Genomic DNA, 10,965 nt, shown 5'->3' with positions numbered 1-10,965 from the left:
TTTTGCAATACATTTTAAGTATAATTTTATAAATACTTACAGTAATTTGTGGTTTTTATTCCTAGATATTGCAATGTATGGCTGACAAATTTCACCACATGGCTGAGGTTGTGTTGTGTGTGTTCACTGTTTGAGTTCGATATTAAATGAAGAGCATTGAATGGGAAGGAAGGTTTGAATACAAGAATAAAGATCTCCTCTGAAGGTATATGGGGTCCTGGTGAGAGCGTACATGGAACACTGTGCACAGGTCTGGTCTCCCTCCCGGAGTCAGCCTGTGGGATGAAGGGAATGAAGAGATTTCCCAGATTGATTTAGGAGGTGAGGTAGTGTCCTCGGAGAGAATATACTGACCGGGCCTGTCTCAAAATTAGAGAAATAAAAGGCCGTCTGACTGAGACAGACACAGTCTCACAGGGTATTGACAGGGTAGAGGCAGGAATGACGTTTCCTTTGGCTGTGGTGAGGAATGGTGGTCACAGAATCCGAGTTCACCTCAGCAGGACTGAGATGAGGAGAAATTTCCTCACCCAGAGGGCAGCGAATCTTTGGAATTTACTCCACAAGGTTTCTGAACTCGAAGGACAAATTTTGTGGCTCTGCGATGCTGGGAACGTTGCGCGAAAGTGGCGCTGAGGTCAAAGATCAGGCATGTTCTGAGTGAAAGGCAGAACAGACACAAAGGGCCGAATGGCCTGCTCCTGTTTCCTTTTTCTAAAGTCCGAGTTTACCTTTGCGCCTGGTTCTCCCTTGACCTTCAGCCTGTCCTTTTGCACAGGGGAGCGCTCACAGCACCGGAGTCCCATCGGCAGGCACTGCGGACCAGCACCCGTATGCCCGCAGCAGGAGACATGTCTGGGAGGAAACTCCGGACAATAGGCCCCGATCCACGCCGGGGAAGACCGGGCACCCTCTGTGAGGCTGAAACATCTCACGGAATCTCCGCCCGAATCTTCACCTCCGCCATCGGAAGGATTCAAAACTCCAGCCGCTGTTGCAGCTTTTACCCGGGGAGCTGCTCCCAATCTCGGGTCTCTCACCGGGTCCGCTCGTTCCCGATTCCAAACTTCGGTCCGCCCAGCGTCCCGCCCACTGACACCACTCAGCCAATGGAGGCAAGATTCTCCCAGTGGTGTTCTCTGATTGGCTGTGAGTGTGTCTGAGGACGGGCTGCTACTGGGAGCTGGAGATGTCAGTCGTTGTTTGTTCTCAGAATCAAAGCAAGTTCCCCGAAGCTCAAATTTGAAAGTAAATTTTATTATTATTTTTCAATTTTTAAATTTTTTTATTGAACACAAACAAAAACAGAAGCACTAAACATATGCTAACAAAGCCAGGGAATCACACAAAAGCAGCAACAAATATATTACAATTAACTTTAAATATACAAATAAACAAGGAAATCCGCTCTAAATACTGTTGGACAGAAGGAATTGTATCTAAGAGGAGTCACAAAACAGGAACATTTACAGAGATAACCCAAAACGTTGACAGATTTGTACACTTTACAGCCTTCTGGCTATGGGAAGTTTTCAGAGTATAAACGTATAGTTTGAAATCTGAAGTAAAAAATATAAATGAAGGTTTCTTATTGCTGTATTTGCATTTATGGATATAAAATTTGCTGTCAATTAAGAAAAGATTTATGATAAAGAAATGATCCCAGTGATATTATAAGACATTTTGAAAACAAAAAGTAAAATCCACATTAATATATTGATCTATAAATTGACAAACATCAACCCAAAATGTTTTAACATACTCACAATCCCAAAACAGATGAAATAAATCCTCTGGATATAAACCACAAAATGAACAGTTAGTTTCAATATCAGAATTAACCCTTGTCAAATAAACATTGGTTGGATAATATCTATGTCTAATTTTAAATAAGCCCCAAATACTCCTCCACCTCAGATTCCCCAAGCGACGATACCAAAAACTAACAGAGTACATACAAGTCGCCACATACAACTCCTACAAACATACAGAGAAAAGCTACAGAACGGTAACTATATCTGGATCACTGAAAGATCAACCAGCGTGCAGAAGACAACAAACTTCGCCAATGCAAATAAACGAGAACATGAAATAACCGCAGCGGCTGCCAATAGATGTCCGGTGCTCTCAGCGCTCCCTGATCAATCTGACAGGACAGGAAACAGTGAGGCGCAAAGGTAAACTCGTGTTTCAGAAAATCAGAAATAGAGAAGGCGTGGCCATTCGGCCCCTTGCGCCTCTTCGGCCCTTCACTCAGAACATGCTTGACTTTTGACCTCAGTACCACTTTCCTGCAACATTCCATCACCGCTGAGCCCCAGGATATGTCTATTCAATTTAGAAACCTTGTGGAAATAATTGCAATGATTCACTGCACTCTGGGTGAGGAAATTTCTCCTCATCTCAGTCCTGCTGCGTTGTCCTCAGATTTTGAGTCTGTGAGCGCTGGTTCCACACCTTATGAGAAACATCATTCCAGCCCTTCTGCTGTAAATATCCTGTGATATTGTATTTCTCTAATTCTGAGACAGGAATGTGATCTGTCTCAGTCAAAACACCTCTTATTTCACTCATTTTGAGACAGTCCCACTACGATGATTTGTTGTGGAAGCATCTCTATGGACAGCAGTTGAGTGCAGTCATCCTGTATTGTTCCATAGCCTGAAGGTTGAGGGGTAGTAACTGTTCCAGAACCTGGTGGGATGAGCCCTGAGGCTCTTGTAACTTCTACCTGATTACAGCAGTGAGAAAAGAGCCTGCCTGTGTGATGAGCCTGATCACAGCCGCCTGTATCACCGCCCCCTCTGGCCTGCCCTATACGGGACCAAAGGGATTGTGGATAGTAAATGTGGTACTCTGTCGAATATTACTGTGATCCGTCCCCTCTGGCCTGCCCTATCCGGGACCAAAGGGATTGTGGAGAGCAAATGTGGTACTCTGTCGAGTATCACTGTCATCCGTCCCCTCTGGCCTGACCTATCCGGGACCAAAGGGATTGTGGAGAGTAAATGTGGTACTCTGTCGAGTATCACTGTGATCCGTCCCCTCTGGCCTGCCCTATCCGGGACCAAAGGGATTGTGGAGAGTAAATGTGGTACTCTGTCGAGTATCACTGTGAACCGTCCCCTCTGGCCTGTTGTATCTGGGACCAAAGGGATTGTGGAGAGTAAATGTGGAACTCTGTCGAGTATCACTGTGATCCGTCCCCTCTGGCCTGCTCTATACGGGATCAAAGGGATTGTGGACAGTAAATGTGCTACTCTGTCGAGTATTGCTGTGATCCAGGCTCTCTTCCTGCCCATTATTCTTGTCTGTGATTGCAGTGCGACAATATCTGGCCCAATGTCCCCTCTTTCTACAAACCCCGTCTCTCTCCTTAGCCAAGGCCCTCTTCATCTGCACCGTCCGCAAGATCCTGCCACCCGTTCTGGGTTCTTCATCGGGACCCGAACTCCATCTCCTCACTACCAGTTCTCTGTGCACACTCTCGCTTTTCCCCAGTCCCCTTAAAGAGTCAATTGCGCTCCCTATTCATCAGAATTTATGTCACCCGGGGCCAGGTCTGACACAGCGAATTGAGATTAGTTAACTTAAAGGAGTGGGCAGGCTTGTGTCTGAGACAGTTTAGAAAAGTCTGCACTGCCAGCTGGACATAGTGATCTGTCCAGGGGTTTGCCGGCATTGGACTCTCACATATCCTTAAAACGAGCTATAAAGTACGCAAGGGATTCTCCTTTTTTCTGTAGTTATTGGGTAAATTCACCAAAATCCGCGTGCAGTCGGGCTGTCATTCAAATGGGTTCCCTTACCTCAGCGACCCACCGTGCCATGGCTTGTATTACATCAGCCCCTCTGGTGGCTCCCGATCACCTTCGGGCATCTGCCTGGGAAAGGGGAACCCACTCTCTGTCCCTGTCCGAGAGGTTCCATATATAACCCTGAGGAGTGGCACAAGTCCCCGGGCAGGGTCTGGAAAGGGGAACCCACTCCCTGTCCCTGTCCGAGAGGTTCCATATATAACCCTGAGGAGTGGCACAACTCCCCGGGCAGAGTCTGGAAAGGGGAACGTACTCCCTGTCCCTGTCCGAGAGGTTCCATATATAACCCTGAGGAGTGGCACAACTCCCCGGGCAGAGTCTGGAAAGGGGAACCCACTCCCTGTCCCTGTCCGAGAGGTTCCATATATAACCCTGATGAGTGGCACAAGTCCCCGGGCAGGGTCTGGAAAGGGGAACCCACCCCCTGTCCCTGTCCGAGAGGTTCCATATATAACCCTGAGGAGTGGCACAAGTCCCCGGGCAGGGTCTGGAAAGGGGAACCCACTCCCTGTCCCTGTCCGAGAGGTTCCAAATATAGCCCTGAGGAGTGGTACAAGTCCCCGGACAGGGTCTGGAAAGGGGAACCCTATCCCTGTCCCTGTCCGAGAGGTTCCATATATAACCCTGAGGAGTGGCACAAGTCCCCGGGCAGGGTCTGGAAAGGGGAACCCACTCCATGTCCCTGTCCGAGAGGTTCCATATATAACCCTGAGGAGTGGCACAAGTCCCCAGGCAGGGTCTAGAAAGGGGAACCCACTCCCTGTCCCTGTCCGAGCGGTTCCATATATAACCCTGAGGAGTGGCACAAATCCCCGGACAGGGTCTGGAAAGGGGAACCCACTCCCTGTCCCTGTCCGAGAGGTTCCATATATAACCCTGAGGAGTGGCACAAGTCCCCGGGCAGGGTCTGGAAAGGGGAACCCACTCCCTGTCCCTGTCCGAGCGGTTCCATATATAACCCTGAGGAGTGGCACAAGTCCCCGGGCAGGGTCTGGAAAGGGGAACCCACTCCCTGTCCCTGTCCGAGAGGTTCCATATATAACCCTGAGGAGTGGCACAAGTCCCCGGGCAGGGTCTGGAAAGGGGAACCCACTCCCTGTCCCTGTCCGAGAGGTTCCATATATAACCCTGAGGAGTGGCACAAGTCCCCAGGCAGGGTCTAGAAAGGGGAACCCACTCCCTGTCCCTGTCCGAGCGGTTCCATATATAACCCTGAGGAGTGGCACAAATCCCCGGACAGGGTCTGGAAAGGGGAACCCACTCCCTGTCCCTGTCCGAGAGGTTCCATATATAACCCTGAGGAGTGGCACAAGTCCCCGGGCAGGGTCTGGAAAGGGGAACCCACTCCCTGTCCCTGTCCGAGCGGTTCCATATATAACCCTGAGGAGTGGCACAAGTCCCCGGGCAGGGTCTGGAAAGGGGAACCCACTCCCTGTCCCTGTCCGAGAGGTTCCATATATAACCCTGAGGAGTGGCACAAGTCCCCGGGCAGGGTCTGGAAAGGGGAACCCACTCCCTGTCCCTGTCCGAGAGGTTCCATATATAACCCTGAGGAGTGGCACAAGTCCCCGGGCAGGGTCTGGAAAGGGGAACCCAATCCCTGTCCCTGTCCGAGAGGTTCCATATATAACCCTGAGGAGTGGCACAAGTCCCCAGGCAGGGTCTAGAAAGGGGAACCCACTCCCTGTCCCTGTCCGAGCGGTTCCATATATAACCCTGAGGAGTGGCACAAGTCCCCGGACAGGGTCTAGAAAGGGGAACCCACTCCCTGTCCCTGTCCGAGCGGTTCCATATATAACCCTGAGGAGTGGCACAAGTCCCCGGACAGGGTCTGGAAAGGGGAACCCTCTCCCTGTCCCTGTCCGAGAGGTTCCATATATAACCCTGAGGAGTGGCACAAGTCCCCGGGCAGGGTCTGGAAACGGGAACCCACTCCCTGTCCCTGTCCGAGAGGTTCCATATATAACCCTGGGGAGTGGCACAAGTCCCCGGGCAGGGTCTGGAATGGGGAACCCACTCCCTGTCCCTGTCCGAGAGGTTCCATATATAACCCTGAGGAGTGGCACAAGTCCCCGCGCAGGGTCTGGAAACGGGAACCCACTCCCTGTCCCTGTCTGAGAGGTTCCATATATGACCCTGAGGAGTGGCACAAGTCCCCGGGCAGGGTCTGGAAACGGGAACCCACTCCCTGTCCCTGTCCGAGAGGTTCCATATATAACCCTGAGGAGTGGCACAAGTCCCCGGGCAGGGTCTGGAAACGGGAACCCACTCCCTGTCCCTGTCCGAGAGGTTCCATATATAACCCTGAGGAGTGGCACAAGTCCCCGGGCAGGGTCTGGAATGGGGAACCCACTCCCTGTCCCTGTCCGAGAGGTTCCATATATAACCCTGAGGAGTGGCACAAGTCCCCGGGCAGGGTCTGGAAACGGGAACCCACTCCCTGTCCCTGTCCGAGAGGTTCCATATATAACCCTGAGGAGTGGAACAAGTCCCCGGGCAGGGTCTGGAAAGGGGAACCCACTCCCTGTCCCTGTCCGAGACGTTCCATATATAACCGTGACGAGTGGCACAAGTCCCCGGGCAGGGTCTGGAAAGGGGAACCCACTCCCTGTCCCTGTACGAGAGGTTCCATATATAACCCTGAGGAGTGGCACAAGTCCCCGGGCAGGGTCTGGAAAGGGGAACCCACTCCCTGTCCCTGTCCGAGAGGTTCCATATATAACCCTGAGGAGTGGCACAAGTCCCCGGGCAGGGTCTGGAAAGGGGAACCCACTCCCTGTCCCTGTCCGAGAGGTTCCATATATAACCCTGAAGAGTGGCACAGGTCCCGGGGCAGGGTCTGTAAAGGGGAACCCACTCCCTGTCCCTGCCCGAGAGGTTCCATATATAATCCTGAGGAGTGGTACAAGTCCCCGGGCAGGGTCTGGAAAGGAGAACCCACTCCCTTTTTCAATGAATTCAGGTAAAGCCCCTGGTCCAGACGGTTATACTGCTGAATGTTTTAATTCCTTTTCTTATTTACTCGCTCCTTGTCTTTTTAAAATATTTAATATGTTAACTGTACGTAAATAACCACAATCTTTTTATGATGCCTCCATTTCTCCAATTCTTAAAAATGATAAAGACCCCACTGAATGTGCATCCTATTGGCCAATATCCTTGCTGGATACAGATTCTGAGATTTTTACCAAAATTCTGGCCACTAGATTAGAAAATGTATTACCTCAAATTATCTCTGAAGATCAGACCGGATTTATGAAAACCTGTTATTCTCTGTTAACATTAGAAAATTAATTAATATAATTTATACTTCTTCATCTAAAATAACAGAATGTCATTTCCTTAGATGCTGAAAAAGCATTCAATAAATTTGAATGGCTATATTTATTTAATACATTGCAGAATTTTAATTTTAGCTTAAAATTTATATAATGGACTAAATTAATGTATTATAAACCTTTGGCTTCGGTTCTTACCAATAATCAAAGATCTCCTGTTTTTCAGTTGTCCCGTGCTACGAGGCAAGGCTGCCCTTTAAGTCCTCTATTATTTGACATTGCTTTGGAACCTTTCGCCTTTGCCATTCGTGAATCACCTAATATTTTTGGTATTACTCGTGGGTAAGGGACTTATAAGTTATCATTATATGCTGATGATTTGTTACTATACATATCCGACCCTGAGAGATCTATTCCTGCTATTTCATCCTTGCTTGCTCAGTTTAGTAGCTTTTCTGGCTACAAACTGAATTTTAATAAGAGTGAATTATTTCCATTAAATATGCAAGTTCCAATTTATAAACACTTACCATTTAAAGTTGTCACAGATCATTTTACTTATTTGGGTATTAAAATTACCAAGAAACATAAGGGTTTATTTAAAGTTAATTTTTTACCTTTAATTGAACAAATGAAGCAACTTGTTACCAGGTGGTCCCCATTATCTCTGTCATTGGTTGGTCGAATTAATACTATCAAGATGATAGTATTACCCAAATTTTTATATTTTTTCCAAGCATTACCAATTTGTATTCCTAAATCTGTTTTTGATATTATTGACTCCAAAACATCCTCGTATGAGTGGCAGAATAAAAATCCGAGATTAAGTAACAAATATTTACAGAAGCCTAAGAAGGAAGGTGGTTTTGCTTTGCCAAACCTGAGATTTTACTATTGGGCAGTTAATATTCAATATTTAATATTTTGGACACAAGAATCGGTCATAGTACCTTGCCCACAATGGGTAAATTTGGAGTGTAAATCTGTACAAAACTTCTCATTGTTTTCTATTTTAGGATCTTCGATTCCTTTTGCTTTATCTAAACCTAATAAACAAATAACTAATCCTACAGTTAAACATACATTAAGAATATGGGTTCAATTTCGTAAATTCTTTGGCTTGAATAATCAAGCCCTATTATATCTAACTTCTTTTTCCAGCCCTCTTTTATGGACCAAGCCTTTGTGTTTTGGAAAACAAAAGGTATAACATGTTTTCGTCAAATATTTTTAGATAACAGTTTTATGTCCTTTGAAGAGCTATACAGTCTAATATTCATATATTTTTAGATACTTGCAAGTTAGTATTCTTGAATGTTAGTATTTTCTGAAATTATGTCCAATGGACATGACAGAAAAAATTCTAGCTCTGAATCCTTGCCAGAAGAGTTAAGTAGCCATCATTTATTATATGAACATGAAAATACAGCCAGGAGTATCAGAAATAATTAAGGAATGGGAAAAAGAACTTCACTGTCTTATACCCACAGAGCAGTGGGAGAAAATTTTACAATTCGTCAATTCTTCTTCTATTTGTGCTAAACATGCCTAATACAATTTAAAGTTGTTCATAGGGCTCACATGTCCAAGGATAAACTCGTTCGATTTTATTCTTATGTTAATCCAGCCTGTGACAGATGTCATTCTGAAGTCGCTTCATCGACCCACATGTTCTGGTCTTGCCCCTGTTTGCAAAATTATTGGAAAGATATTTTTGGTATTATTTCAACAGTTCTGAATATCAAATTGCAACCGCATCCTATTACTGCAATTTTCGGTTTACCTTTGGTGGATAACAGTCGTTTATCCCCCCTCAGCCCGGTGGATGATTGCATTTGTTACATTAATGGCTAGAAGATCTATCCTATTGAACTGGAAAGAAATTAGTCCTCCAACTATATTTCAGTGGTTTTCTCAAACGATTTCTTGTTTGAGTTTAGAAAACATTACAAGTCTTGTCTTTGACCGTTCAGTTAAATTTAAAGAAACTTGGAGACCATTTATTCAACATTTTCATATGAGCTAAACTGACTTTTCCTAAACCTTACTTTCATTGTCCTTAATTATTTAGATGGAGGTGCTAAGTTATTGACGCTACTGTGTATAATTGATATAATGCAATGGCCCATGTCGGTTAGGATTTTTTCCATTTTTTTGGGGGGGGAGGGTTTCTTATTTTCTCCATTTTTTGTAACCACTATGAGTTTGGGAGGTTATTATCATCTATTTGTATTTATATCTTAACCTATTAATTATGTACTCTCAAGCTCTTTGTATTCATGTTTCATTTATGTTTGTTTAAAATCAATAAAAAGATTTAAAAAGAAAGGACTACTCTGAGGAAAGGGAGGAATAGGCGCAACGGGCCGAGTGGTCAGGCATGCTCCTGTTACTTATTTTCTAAAGTCCGAGTTTACCTTTGCGCCTGGTTGTTCCTTGACCTTCAGCCTGTCCTTTTGCACAGGGGAGCGGTGAGAGCTCCGGAGTTCCATCGGCAGCAGATGCGGGCCAGCTCCCGTATCCCAGCAGCAGGAGACAGGTCTGGGAGGAAACTCCGGACAACAGGCCCCGATCCACGGCGGGGAAAGACCGGGCTCCCCCTGTGTGGCTGAAACATCTCACGGAATCTCCGCCCGAATCTTCACCTCCGCCACCGGAAGGGTTCAAAACTCCGGCCGCTGTTGCAGCCTTTACCCGGGGAGCTGCTCCCAATCTCGGGTCTCTCACCGGGTCCACTCGTTCCCGATTCCAAACTTCGGTCCGCCCAGCGTCCCGCCCACTGACACTCCTCAGCCAATGGGGGCAAGGGTCTCCCAGTGGTGTCCTCTGATTGGCTGTGTGTGTGTCCGAGGGTGGGCTGCTACCGGAAGATGGAGATGTCAGTCACTGTTTGTTCTCAGAATCAAAGCAAGTTCCCCGAGGCTCAAAGTTCAAAGTAAATTTTATTATTATTTTTAAATTTTTTAAATTTTTATTAAACACAATCAAAAACAGAAACACTAAACATATGCTAACAAAGACAGGGAATCACACGAAAGCAGCAACAAATATATAACTATTAATTTTAAATATACAAATAAACAAGGAAATCCGCTCTAAATATTGTTGGACAGAAGGAACGATATCTAAGAGGAGTCACAAAACAGGAACATTTACAGAGATAACCCAAAACGTTGACAAATTTGTACAGTCTTTACAGCTTTCTGGTTATGGGAAGCTTTCAGAGTATAAACGTATAGTTTGAAGTCTGATGTAAAAAATATAAATGAAGGTTTCTTATTGCTGCGATTGCATTTATGGATATAAAATTTGCTGTAAATCAACAAAATATGGATGGTAAGGAAATGATCCCTATGAGATTTGGTATTATTAGTAAAACCAAATAAGACAATTTCAAAACAAAAAGTTAAATCCATGTTAATATATTGATCTATAAATTGACAAACATCAACCCAAAATGTTTTAACATATTAACAATCCCAAAACAAATGAAATAAATACTCTGGATATAAACCACAAAAAGAACAGTTCGTTTCAATATCTGAATTAACCCTTGTCAAATAAACATTGTTTGGATAATAACTATGTATAATTTTAAATAAGCCCCAAATACTCCTCCACCTCAGATTCCCCAAGTGACTATTTCAAAAACTAACAGACTACATATAAGTCACCACATACAACTCCTACAAACATACAGAGCAAAGCTACAGAACGGTAACTATATCTGGATCACTGAAAGATCAACCAGAGTGCAGAAGACAACAAACTTCGCCAATGCAAATAAACAACGAGAACATGAAATAACCGCAGCGGCTGCCGATAGATGTCCGGTGTGTCAGCTCTCCCCTGTTCAATCTGACAGGCCA

The 10,965-nt window shown here is 45.5% G+C and overlaps 1 long non-coding RNA gene across 1 annotated transcript; it reads right to left on the bottom strand.

Annotated features, from left to right (window-relative positions):
• Positions 1 to 8,680: 8,680 nt before the first annotated feature.
• Positions 8,681 to 9,860, bottom strand: LOC140724174 (uncharacterized). The gene is made up of 2 exons (XR_012098054.1): positions 9,514 to 9,860; positions 8,681 to 8,781 (listed from the first exon to the last, which is right to left on the bottom strand). It is a non-coding gene; the product is annotated as an uncharacterized lncRNA (long non-coding RNA).
• Between the last annotated feature and the right edge of the window lie 1,105 nt (positions 9,861 to 10,965).

This window comes from Hemitrygon akajei, unplaced genomic scaffold (genome assembly GCF_048418815.1).
Source record: "Hemitrygon akajei unplaced genomic scaffold, sHemAka1.3 Scf000170, whole genome shotgun sequence".
In the NCBI taxonomy this organism is placed as follows: domain Eukaryota; kingdom Metazoa; phylum Chordata; class Chondrichthyes; order Myliobatiformes; family Dasyatidae; genus Hemitrygon; species Hemitrygon akajei.
Note: the sequence above shows the minus strand (reverse complement) of the source record. Positions and strands in the feature narration are given on the sequence as shown.